The following is a 12,599-nucleotide window of genomic DNA, read 5'->3' as shown; positions in this document are numbered from 1 at the left end:
TCTCTCTCTCTCTCTCTCTCTCTCTCTCTCTGTCTCTGTCTCTCTCTCCCCACCCAAGCTTTGAAGGAAAATTTTTTGATATACCCCTCCTTTCATGAAATATTCATCTTAATAAACTTAAGCAAGATTGTGGAGAGATTTAAAATGGAGCTATGACAAGACAGAAACAAATCTTATTTCATATTAACTATTTCTCAGACACTGCCCATACACTATCTTCATTATTTTTCTCTGAAAATTTAAAGGGACACCCAGGTTTTCAAAAGGGATACTGACATGTATGCTAAAGACTTTTATACTTGTAGACTATAATCTTCACATCACTCAACTGGCAGGTGGTAGCAGTGGTAGCATAAGCCTTCAAGCTCATGTCTTTAATCTTGAACTCTCATCAAGCGATATACAAAGCAGTTCACAGCCACATAAATGTCAAATTTCAGAACTGAGGAATGTGTATTTTTGAACAATGTTCATAATTCTAAAATCATGTCCTAATGACACTTTAATTTCATCAGATAATGGGATGAGATAAGAGCTGTACCCAAGATGTATGAATACAAAGCTTTGACTGGGCTTAGAACATTTTTCTCTTTTCTAAATATCCCTAGGTCAAGGCCTGGAAGCTGCAAGCCTCCATACAATCTAAGATCCTAGGCAAGTCATTCAATTTAGCTTCTCATGGCTTCTGTCTGAAGTATTCTGTTTGGCTTCATGTCAACTTTGCAATCTATGTTCATTTTCTAGCTCCTTCTCATTCTTTGGTTCATTCTGTCTTTACCTGTGTCTAGCTTATCTCTCTTCAACCTTTCTTTAGAAAATTGTCCTAGTAAATCTGCTACACAAACACACACACACACACACACACACACACACACACTTCATCTTTCTCTCATTTCTCTTAAGTAGCCTGTCTTTCCTTTTTTTCTCATGAAAGTTGGGCATAAACCACCTTCAACTCATTCTGTGAAATCTTTCTCTGATTCATCACTTGTCTGCCCTTCAATTAGACCCCACTTTCAAACATGGCTGCTTCCTTCTATAAGCTAATTTTTTTTCTTCATAACTAAGAATTTAAAGTGTATACTACGTGTGTGTCTTTAGTCCATCCAGATAATGCTATAATCCAGGGCATTTCTGCATTCTGGCTGAATCATACAGATCCACAATATCTTTGGATGTGATCCCTTGGCAGAGCAGCCATGTTGCTGTATTAAACTTCTTCTACAATAATGGAATTGTGAGACTGAAAAAGCAATGAAGTGGAAAGAGGACTTCTGTCCAGGTGAGGATACAATAAGGTAACTGGAAGGAATAACTCTCTTACTAAGGATTATACCTCAGTTTAAGCAACATTGTTGAGATACTGCTATTTTTTTCAATGCAAATAACAAAAATATTTTTAAATAGAAGAATAACGTTTTGGAAAGTACCAGTTAAGTACAAATACAAGGTTGTCTCATAAAACCAATGGGCCCATCACTCCAGTTCAGGAAATTGACAATAATGGCAAGATGAGTTTTGAAAAAGTTTCAACTCTTCTTTGCCCTCAGGTAATCCATCAAATCATTTGTGGACAGATTTAAGAACTTTTGTTTATTTTTTTATTTTAATTTTGTTCTTTGATATTTTCTTTATTTATATTTCAAATGTTTCCCCTTTCTAGGTCTTCCCTTCTGAAACCCTGTACCCATCCTTGCTCCCTGCTGATATATGAGGGTGCTCCCCCACCTACACACTCCCATCCTCCTGCCTTAGCATTCCCCTATACTGGGGCATTGAACACTCTCAGGCCCTAGGGCCTCTCCTCCCACTTAATTCCAACAAGGCATTCTTCTGCCACATACATGACCAGTGCCATGGGTCAATACATGTATATTCTTTGGTTGGTAGTCCAGTCCCAGGAGCTCTGGAGGGGGGAAGGGGATCTGGCTTGTTGACACTGTTGCTCCATCCATGGGGCTGCAAACCCCCTCAGCTCTTTCAATCCCTTCTCCACCCCCTACATTGGGAACCCCTGAGCTCAGTCCAATGGTTGGCTGTGAGCTTCCTTCTCTGTATTTGTAAGGCTCTGGCAGAGCCTTTCAGGAGACAGCCATATCAGACTTCTATCAGCAAGTACTTCCCTGCATTCACAATAACTTCTGGGTTTTGTGGCTATATGTGGGATGGATCCCCAGGTGGATGCCATCTCTGGATGGCATTTCCTTCAGTCTCTGCTCCACATTTTCTCTCCATATTTCCTCCTGTGACTATTTTGTTTACTCTTCTAAAGAGCACTGAAGCATCCACACTTTGGTGTTCCTTCTTCTTAGGCGTCATATGGTCTGTGAGTTGAATACTGGGTATTCCAAACTTTTGGGCTAATACCACTTATCAGTGAGTACATACCATGTGTGGTTCTTTGTGACTGAGTCACTTCACTCAGGATGTATTCTCAAGTTCCATCCATTTATCTGTGATTTAATGAAAACATTGTTTTTAATGGTTAAGTTGTACTCCATTGTGTAAATGTACCAAATTTTCTGTATCCATTCCTTTGTTGAGGGGCATCTGGGTTGCTTCCAGCTTCTGGCTATTACAAATATGACTGCTATGAACATAGTGGAGCATTTGTCCTTTTATATGTTGGAACATCTTCTGGATATATGCCCCGGAGTGGTATAGCTGGGTCCTCTGGTAGTACTATGCCCAACTTTCTGAGGAACTGCCAGACTGATTTCCAGACTGGTTGTACCAGCTTTTGATCCCACCAGCAATGGAGGAGTGTTCCTCTTTCTCTACATCCAATCCAGCATCTGCTGTCACCCGAGTTTTTCAGCTTAACCATTCTGACTGGTGTGAGGTAGAATCTCAGGGTTGTTTTGATTTGCATTTTCCTGATGACTAAGGATGTTGAACCTTTATTTATGTGTTTCTGAGTCCTTCGAGTTTCTTTAGTTGACAATTCTCTATTTAGCTCTGTTGCCCATTTTTAATAGGGTTATTTGGTCTTCTGGAGTCTACCTTCTTGATTTCTTTGTATATATTATATTGGATGTAAGGCTTCAATCAGATGTAGGATTGGTAAAGATCTTTTCCCAGTCTTTTGGTTGCCATTTTGTCTTATTAACACTGTCCTTTGCCTTACAGAAGCTTTTCAATTTTATGAGGTCCCATTTGTCAATTCTTGATCTTAGAGCAAAAAACCAGGAAGTTTTCAATTGTGCCCAGGTGTTTGAGACTTTTCCCCACTTTCTCTATTAGATTCAGTGTATCTGGTTTTATATGAATTTCTTTGATCCACTTGGACTTGAGCTTTGTACAAGTAGATAAGCATGGATCAATTTACATTCTTCTACAGGCTAACTGCCAGTTGATTCATTTCTGGGTCTTCAGTTATATTCCATTGATCTACCTGTCTGTCACTGTACCAATACCATGCAGTTTTTATTAGTATTGCTCTATAGTACAGCTTGAGGTCCAGGTTGCTGAATCCCCCAGAAGTTCTTTTATTGTTGAGAATAGTTTTCCCTATCCTGTGTTTTTTGTTATTCCAGATGAATTTGAGAATTGCTCTTTTTAACTCAGTGAAGAATTGAGTTGGAATTTTGGTGGGGATTAGATTGAATCTGTATATTGCTTTTGGCAAGATGGCCATTTTTACTATATTAATCCTGCCAAACCATGACCATGGGAGATCTTTCCATCTTCTGGGGTCTTCTTCAATTTATTTCTTCACAGGCTTGAAGTTCTTGTCATATACATCTTTCACTTATTTGGTTATGAGATACTTTATACTATTTGTGACTATTGTGAAGGGTGTTATTTCCTTGTTTTTTTTCTCAGCCGGTTTATCTTTTGAGTATAGGAAAATACTGATTTCTTTTAGTTAATTTTATATCCAGCCACATTACTGAAGTTATTTATCAGCTCGAGGAGTTCTCTGGTAGAGTTTTTGGGCTCACTTAAGTATACTATCATATAATTTGCAGATAGTAATAATTTGACTTCTTCCTTTCCAATTTGTATCTGTTTGATCGCCTTTTATTGTCTAATAGATCTAGTTAGAAGTTCAAGTACAATATTGAATAGGTAGGGAGAGAGTTGGCAGCCTTGTCTTGTCCCTGATTTCAGTGGGATTGCTTCAAGTTTCTCTCCATTCAGTTTAATGTTGGCTACTGGTTTGCTGTATATTGCATTTACTATGTTTAGGTATTGGCCTTTAATTCCTGATCTTTCCAAGGCTTTTATTATGAACGAGTTTTGGACTTTGTCAAATGCTTTCTCAGCATCTACTGAGATGATCATATGGTTTTTTCTTTGAGTTTATTTATATAGTGGATTGTGTTGATGGATTTCTGTATATTGAACCATTCCTCCTTCCCTGGGATGAAGCCTACTTGATCATGATGGATGATGGGTTTGATATGTTCTTGGATTCGGCTTGAGAATATTTTATTAAATATTTTTGCATCAATATTCATAAGGGAAATTGGTCTGAAGTTCTCTTTCTTTGTTGGGTCTTTGTGTAGTTTAGGTATCAGAGTAATTGTGCATTCATAGAAGGAATTGGGTAGATTACCTTCTGTTTCTAATTTTGTAAAATAGCTTGAAGATTATTGTTATTAGGTCTTCTTTGAAGATCTGATAAAACTCTGCACTAAGCCCATCTGGTCCTGGGCTTTTTTTGTTTGGGAGACGATTAATGAGTGTTTCAATTTCATGAGCATATATGGGATGGCTTAGATTGTCTGTCTGATCTTGATTCAATTTTTGCACCTGGTATCTGTCTAGAAAATTGTCCATTTCATCCAGGTTTTCCAGTTTTGTTGAGTATTGGCCTTTGTAGTAGGATCTCATGAATTTTGTGATTTCCTCAGTTATGTTGTTATGTTTCCCTTTTCATTTCTGATTTTGTTAATTAGGTTACTGTCTCTGTGCCCTCTAGTTAGTCTGGCTAAGGGTTTATCTATTTTGTTGATTTTCTCAAAGAATCAGTGTGGGTCTTATTGCTGGAGGTTTCCCATGGAGATCTCTGGCCTAGCTTGGTGAAGGAGCCCTTGTAGAGGGAATCAAGCAAGCATAGACAGGGCCTGTCTCTGCCCTGTCTTTCAGGATGCTCTGTTTCTTCGTGCTGCCCTGTACTGAGTCAGGTCGGACTAGTCAGTGAGGAGTAAGGTGCAACTTCAGGCAGCGTTTTGGGAGAGTAAATCTCTTCTCAAGTGTTAACAGCTCTAAGAACAGAAGGCTCAGACCATGGAGTCAGATTTCAGCAGCAGTTATCTCCCATTGGTTTGGGCTGAGAATCTTTATTTGCATGTAAGAGGGCTTGAGCAATAATACACACCTCTCCTGCTGGGGCCGTTGTAGGGGGGTTGGGCTGAAATCTGAGCCATTGGTCTCAAAGCTATCACCTAACACCTGCCTAGAACACCTGCCTACTGTCCCTTGTGAACAAATTTGCTTTGCTCAGTGGGTCTCCAGGGTTCTGAGGTGGCCGCTCTGCTGGACTCCGGCTGTCAGAACAGCCCACTGCCCCACAAACCAGCTCCTGGCTTGATTGATTCTTTGTATATTTTTGTTTCCACTTGGTTGATTTAAGCCCTGAGTTTGATTATTGCCTGCCCTCTACTCCTCTTGGGTGAATTTGCTCCTTTTTCTTCTAGAGCTTTCAGGTGTGCTGTCAAGCTGCTAGTGTATACATTCTCCAGTTTCCTTTTGGAGGCACTCAGAGCTATGAGTTTTCCCCTTAGCACTGCTTTCATTGTGTCCCATAAATTTGGATATTTTGTACCTTCATTTTCATTAAATTCTAAAAAAATCTTTAATTTTTTCTTTATCTCTCCTTGACCAAGTTATCATTGAGTAGAGAGTCGTTCAGCTTCCATGTACATGTGTGTTTTATGTTTTTTTTGTTTTTGTTTTTGTTTTTTTGTAACTGAATACCAGACTTAATCTGTAGTGATCTGATAGGAGGCATGAGATTATTTCAATCTTCTTATATCTGTTTAGGTCTGCTTTGTGACTGATTACATGTCAGTCTATATCTTTTTATTGGGGAATTACGTCCTTTGATGTTAAGAAATATTAAGGAATAGTGATTGTTGCTTTCTATTATTTTTGATTTTTTTTTATGTCTGTGTAGCTATCTTCTTTTGGGTCTGTTGAAAGATTACTTTGTTCCTTTTTCTAGGGTATAGTTTCCCTCCTTTTTTTTTTCCCATTTGTTTTTTTCCCATCTATTATCCTTTGCATGGCTGCATTTGTGGAAAGATATTGTGTAAATTTGGATTTATAATGGAATATCTTGGATTCTCTGTTTAAGGTAATTGAGAGTTTTGCTGGGTATAGTAGTCTGTGCAGGCATTTCTGTTCTCTTAGGGTCTGTATGAGATCTGCCCAGGATTCTCTAGCTTTCATAGTCTCTGTTGAGAAGTCTGGTATAATTCTGATAGGCCTGCCTTTATATGTTATTTGGCCTTTTTCCCTTGCTGCTTTTAATATTCTTTCTTTGTTTAGTGCATTTGGTGTTTTGATTATAATGTGGCAGGAGGAATCTCTTTTGTGGTCCAAACTATTTGGAGTTCTGTAGGCTTCTTTTATGTTCACAAGCATCTCTTTCTTTAGGTTAGGGAAGTTTTCTTTTATAATTTTGTTGAAGATATTTATGGTTCCTTTAAGTTGGGAATCTTTACTCTCTTCTATAACTGTTATCCTTAGGTTTGGTCTTCTCAATATGTCCTGCATTTCCTAGATGTTTTGAGTTCTGGTATTTTTGCATTTTGCATTTTCTTTGACTGTTGTGTTAATGTTTTCTATGGTATCTCCTGCATGTGAGATTCTCTCTTCTATCTCTTGTATTGTGTATGCTTGCATCTGTGAGTCCTGATCTCTTTCCTTGGTTTTCTATCTTCAGTGTTGTCTCTCTTTGTGATTTCTATATTGTTTCTATTTCCATTTTTATATCAGGATAGATTTGTTCAGTTCCTTCACCTGTTTGGTTGTATTTTCCTGTAATTCTTTAAGGGATTTTTGTGTTTCCTCTTTAAAGTCTTCTACCTGTTTTCATGTGCTCTCTTGTATTTTTTTTTTTTTTTAGGGAGTTATTTATGTCCTTCTTAAAGTCTTCTATAATCATCATGAGATGTGATTGTAAAGAAAAGTCTTGCTTTTCTGGTCTGTTGGGGAACCAGGGCTCACTGTGGTAGGAGAACTGGGTTCTGATAATGCTAAGTAGCATTTGTTTGTGTGGCTTATGTTTTTGCTCTTGCCCTTTGCAGTCTGGTTAACTCTGATGTTAGTTGTTCTTTCTGATTTTGAATATGGCTTATCTTTCTTGCAAACTTCTGTGTCAGTACTTTTAGGAGACCAGTTCTTTCTGGGAGGAACTTAGGTATGGAGAGCTGTGGTTCAGGGTCAGTTCTGGGGTATAGACAGAAACCAGAAGGATCCTGTCTCCAGCTGATCCTTGGTTCCTGTGTCCTGATGGCTCTATCTTTCTTCTTGTCCTTCTAACTTAGAGCTTTTTTTAAAACCCAGTGACTTGATGCAGCACTGTTTGTATTTATGTAAGTGTGAAGTAGAAGACTCCCTCATTCATTTCCTGTTGGAAACAAACATAGAATCTTGATATAACAGGAAGGAAAGAGGGATATCTCTGTCTATACAAGGGCATATGAGGAGTTTGAGGAAGTTGTGTCCATAGCCACCATCATCTGTAACACCAGGATATGGACAAAAGAAACAGAGATCTTATACTGGCCTGAGTCCTTATTCTCTAGCCTTTTCCTGGGTCTTGGCTTCTTTTTGTCTACAACTGAGCAGAAAAAGAGAGAACAGGACTTTGAATGTGAGTGACAACACAGTAAAAGCATCCTTATCTAACTAGTGAAGGTTGCTACATGGTCCTTAAGGCAGAAATAGAAGGTACCCCTTTCCTATAGCAAATACCTAAAGTTCAAAAGAATGTTAGAAGCAAAAGAATCCTGCTTCTGAAGAGTTGACAGATTTCTCTGAGAGACACTATGTCCACATGCATGTAAATTAGTCCACAATGCTGGTTGCCAGGTGGCACATAATCAATGTTGCTGTAACAGGAAGGAATAAAATCCTTAAAGTCTGGGTAGACCGACCTAGAGAGTCTGTTAGAAGACAGAATTTTAATAAAAGCTATAGCAGCAAATACAATCCATAAAAATATATGTAGGGAAGAAAGTTTCTAAATGTGACAGATAATACAAGACTAAATTCAATAAATATAACAAATTAAGGGTCAGACCCTAAAATAAAATGTAATTAATTCAAAGAAATTATAAACATTTTATGGACGTTACAAAGCAACAACATAAAATAGTGTGTTGGTAGATATTACTCATATTTATGGAAAAGCCTTCTAATGCCTACGATCACACAATAAAATAAAGGTTATTAAACTTTCTACAAGTAGACATAAAAAAATAAATGAATGATTTTCTTTTCTAGAGGTTCAAGCTAACAAACTGAATTCATAGAAGCAGAAGAAAAAGGTACAAATTCAATTTTGCTATTATAAATCTGCCTTGGCTACTAGAGCTATGTGCAATTATTACTGCTGAGAAGAGCAGGATTTATAGTTGTGATTCCCTAGGACATTCCACAAAAAGAAAAAAAAGACAATTCCACACACCCCTTTCAAGGCCTGAAATGGATATAAAGCTAAAGTTAAAAATAATCTGTAGGTTCACCCATTTTGGGACTCTTCACAAAATTCATAAAATATAAAATGACAGATATAAATTTTTATTCAATATAATTGCATTAAAATAATATACTTCTTTTATGTCTACTTGCACATGCATGTATGTGTCTGTGTGGGGATTCAGTACACATGTATGCATAGGTATGTATGTAAGCTGGGCCTAGAGGACAAACTTAGCCATCATTCCTCAGCTATCATTGACCATTTCTTCTGGTAAGGGACCTTTTATTGGTATGTTTCTCACCAAGGAGACAAGACTGGGTAGTCAGTAATCCCTCTAGATCTATCTGTCCCTGTCTCCTTGTTACTGGAATTACAAATGGACTGTGCGGTTCCAAGCAAGGTTTTACATGTATCCTAGGGTTGTAAACTCAGGCATGGTTAGAAAATCTAAAAGAAATGGACAGTTTTCTAGATAGATACAGCTCCCAAAGTTAATTTGAGATCATATTAGCAATTTAAACAGAGCTATAACCTCTAAAGAAATAGAAGCAGTCATTAAAAGTCTCAAAGAAAAGAAAGTGAGGGACAAATGACTTTAGCACAGCATTCGTCCACACCATCAAAGTTTAATACTAATGCTCCTCCAGTCATCCCACTAAATGAAAACAGAATGAACAACCCAAATTTATTTTATGAGGCCACCATCACCCTAATAATTAAAGCACACAAAGACACTATAAAGAGAATTTCAGACTAATTCTTTCATGAACATTGATTCAAAAATACTCAAATAAATATTTGCAAAATGAATCCTAAAACAGATCCAAAATATCATCAAACATGATCAAGTAGTCTTTATTCTAGAGGGGCAAAGATGGTTCAAATCAATTAAAAAAAAAAAAAAACACCATCACCACCAACAAAAATCTCTCAATGTAATTCACCATATAAACAAAGTAAAAGACCACACACACAAACATCTTATTAGACAATGAAAAAGCCATTGACACAATACAATTTACTTTCATGATAAAGGGATTGGAAAGCTCAGAAATACAAAGCACATGCCTACATATAATAAATAGAGCAAGCCGATAGCCAACATCAAACTAACTGGAAAAAAATGTAAAGCAATTCTACTAAAATCAGTGAGAACACAAGGATATCCACCCTCTCCACATTTGTTCAACATAGTATTTGAAGATTTAGCTAGAGCAATAAGACAAGGAAAGATGATTAAGGGATCTAAATCCTCATAGAAAGAAGAAGCCCCAGTAAGAGATGATATGATAGTATACATAAGTGAACCAAAATTCAACAAGAAACTCATACAGCTGATAAACACCTTCAGCAGAGTGGATAGATACAAAATTAACTAAAAATAAATAAGTAGACCCTCCTGTATGAAAAATCATAAAATTGTTGAGAAAGAAATCAGGGAGTCAACACCTTTCATAATTGCTACAAATAATATAAAATAGCTTGGTGTAACAAAGCTTATAATATAAAATAGCTTGGTGTTTACAAAGCAAGTAAAAGACCTGCGTTACAAGAACTTCAAATCTCTGAAGAAAGAAACTGAAGAACACATCCAGTTGGAAAGATCTCCCATGTACATGTATAAGGCATATTATCAAAAGCTATCCACAGATTCAACTCAATTCCCATCAAAATTCCAACACAATTCTTTACAGAGTTTGAAGGAATGCTACTCAACTTCTTTTGGAAAAACAAACAAACAAAAACAGTACAGCTGAAGCAATCCTTGTCAGTCAAAGAACTTCTGGAAATATCACCATCCCTGGTAACAAGCTGCACTAAAGACCAATAGTAATAAGACCAACATGATATTGGCATAAAAACAGACAGATTGAACAATGTAATGGAATCAAAGTCCCAGAAGTAAATCCACTCACTAATGAACATTTGATTTTTGATGAAGAAGCCAAAATTGTAAAATTGAAAAAAAGAAAGGATGTTTAACAAGTGGTGCTGGTCAATTTGGATGGAGAAGAATCCCAATGGGTCCTTATCTATCACCCTGCAAAAAACTCAAGTACAAGTAGACCAAAGACCCCATTGTAAAAGCAGATACACTGAAGCTGATAGAAGAAAACGTGGAGTGTAGCACCAAAGGAGCCAATTTCGTGAGCAGAACATCAACTGTGGAAATACTAAGAGCAACAACTATTAAATAGGACCTCATGAGACTAATAATCTTCTGTAAAGCAAAGGACAATGTTAAAATGAAACATCTTCAAGGTACATAATGGGAAAGTATTTTTACCAACCACACATAGGGCAGAGGGTTGATAGCCAAAATATATAGTGAACTAAAGAAATTAGATATTAACAAACCAAAAAAAAATCCAATTAACCAATGGAGTACATATCTAAACAGAGAACAGAGAATTCTCAACTTAAGAAAAACTAATGGGTCTGCGCGCCTGCGCGCTGCAGGCCGACGGAGCCGATCCTTCCCCGGCCAAACTTGGGTTAGGTCCGCGGTGGGAGCCGCGCCTCAGGCTCCGCCGCCAGCCGGGGCTCGGGCTGGGGCCCGGGCCCCCGGAATGGCCCTCCGGCCCTCAAAGGGCGACGGCTCAGCCGGCCGCTGGGACCGCGGCACAGGGAAGGCAGACTTTAATGCCAAAAGGAAAAAGAAGGTGGCGGAGATACACCAGGCTCTGAACAGTGATCCCGTCGATGTGGCTGCCCTCCGACGAATGGCTATCAGTGAGGGAGGGCTCCTGACTGATGAGATCAGGTGCCAAGTGTGGCCTAAGCTCCTCAATGTCAACACCAATGAGCCACTGCCTGTGTCAAGGAGACATGAGCAAGGACTACCAGCAAGTGCTGCTAGACGTCAGGCGGTCTCTTCGACGCTTTCCTCCTGGCATGCCAGACGAGCAGAGAGAAGGGCTCCAGGAAGAGCTAATCGATATCATCCTCCTCATCTTGGATCGAAACCCTCAGCTCCACTACTACCAGGGCTACCATGACATTGTGGTCACTTTTCTGCTGGTGGTGGGCGAGAAGCTGGCAACATCCCTGGTAGAAAAATTGTCTACTCACCACCTCAGGGATTTCATGGATCCCACAATGGACAACACCAAGCACATCCTAAATTATCTGATGCCCATTATTGACCAAGTGAACCCAGAACTCCATGACTTCATGCAGAGATCGTGCTGTACCGGGAGCAAGAAGTCCTGGACTGTGACTGTGACATGGCTTCTGTCCACCACATGTTGTCCCAGATCCCTCAGGACCTGCCCTATGAGACACTCATCAGCAGAGCTGGAGACCTTTGTTCAATTTCCCCCTTCTGAACTTGCAAGGGAAGCGGCTGCTCAGCAGGAGGCTGAGAGAACCGCAGGCAGCCTCTACTTTCAAAGACTGAGCTGGCATCGACTCAGCAGAGGCCAGATATGGCCAGATATGCAGCGGTTTCGGGGACTTCTGAGGCCTGAGGCTCGAACAAAAGATGTCCTGACCAAACCAAGGACCAACCGCTTTGTGAAACTGGCAGTGATGGGGCTGACAGTAGCTCTTGGAGCAGCAGCACTAGCAGTGGTGAAGAGTGCCCTGGAGTGGGCCCCTAAGTTCCAGCTGCAGCTGTTTCCCTAAACTGAGCTCAAGCAGCCACTTCCTCACCCAGGGCACCAGGCTCTCCCCATTTCCAGAAAGAGGGTGAAGTTGCTGTGATTAAAGGGTTTCTGTCGGGGGTGTTCCATCTGCCACCCTTGGCAGCTTGTCTTTTGGCTTTAATGGCTAGTGGCAGAGCTGCCTGACACTGAGCTTGCGGGACCTGAGTGCTCTCTGCACCTCTCCTCCTGTTAGAAGTGGCTCTGGATCACCTGGTTACCCACCTCACTGCCTAGAAAGTTGGGCCCAGAGATGCCCTCCTTACAGCACCACAAGTCTTGAGTCTTGAGTATCT

General features: G+C 39.4%; 1 pseudogene across 1 annotated transcript; it reads left to right on the top strand.

Annotated features, from left to right (window-relative positions):
• The first annotated feature begins 11,153 nt into the window (after positions 1 to 11,153).
• LOC116100537 lies at positions 11,154 to 12,415 on the top strand (annotated as a pseudogene). The gene has a single exon (XR_004122616.1). The product of XR_004122616.1 is annotated as a TBC1 domain family member 20 pseudogene (transcript).
• Positions 12,416 to 12,599: the final 184 nt, after the last annotated feature.

The sequence above is a fragment of the Mastomys coucha genome, unplaced genomic scaffold (assembly GCF_008632895.1).
Source record: "Mastomys coucha isolate ucsf_1 unplaced genomic scaffold, UCSF_Mcou_1 pScaffold21, whole genome shotgun sequence".
In the NCBI taxonomy this organism is placed as follows: Eukaryota; Metazoa; Chordata; class Mammalia; order Rodentia; family Muridae; genus Mastomys; species Mastomys coucha.
This window is presented reverse-complemented; position numbering and strand designations above follow the sequence as displayed.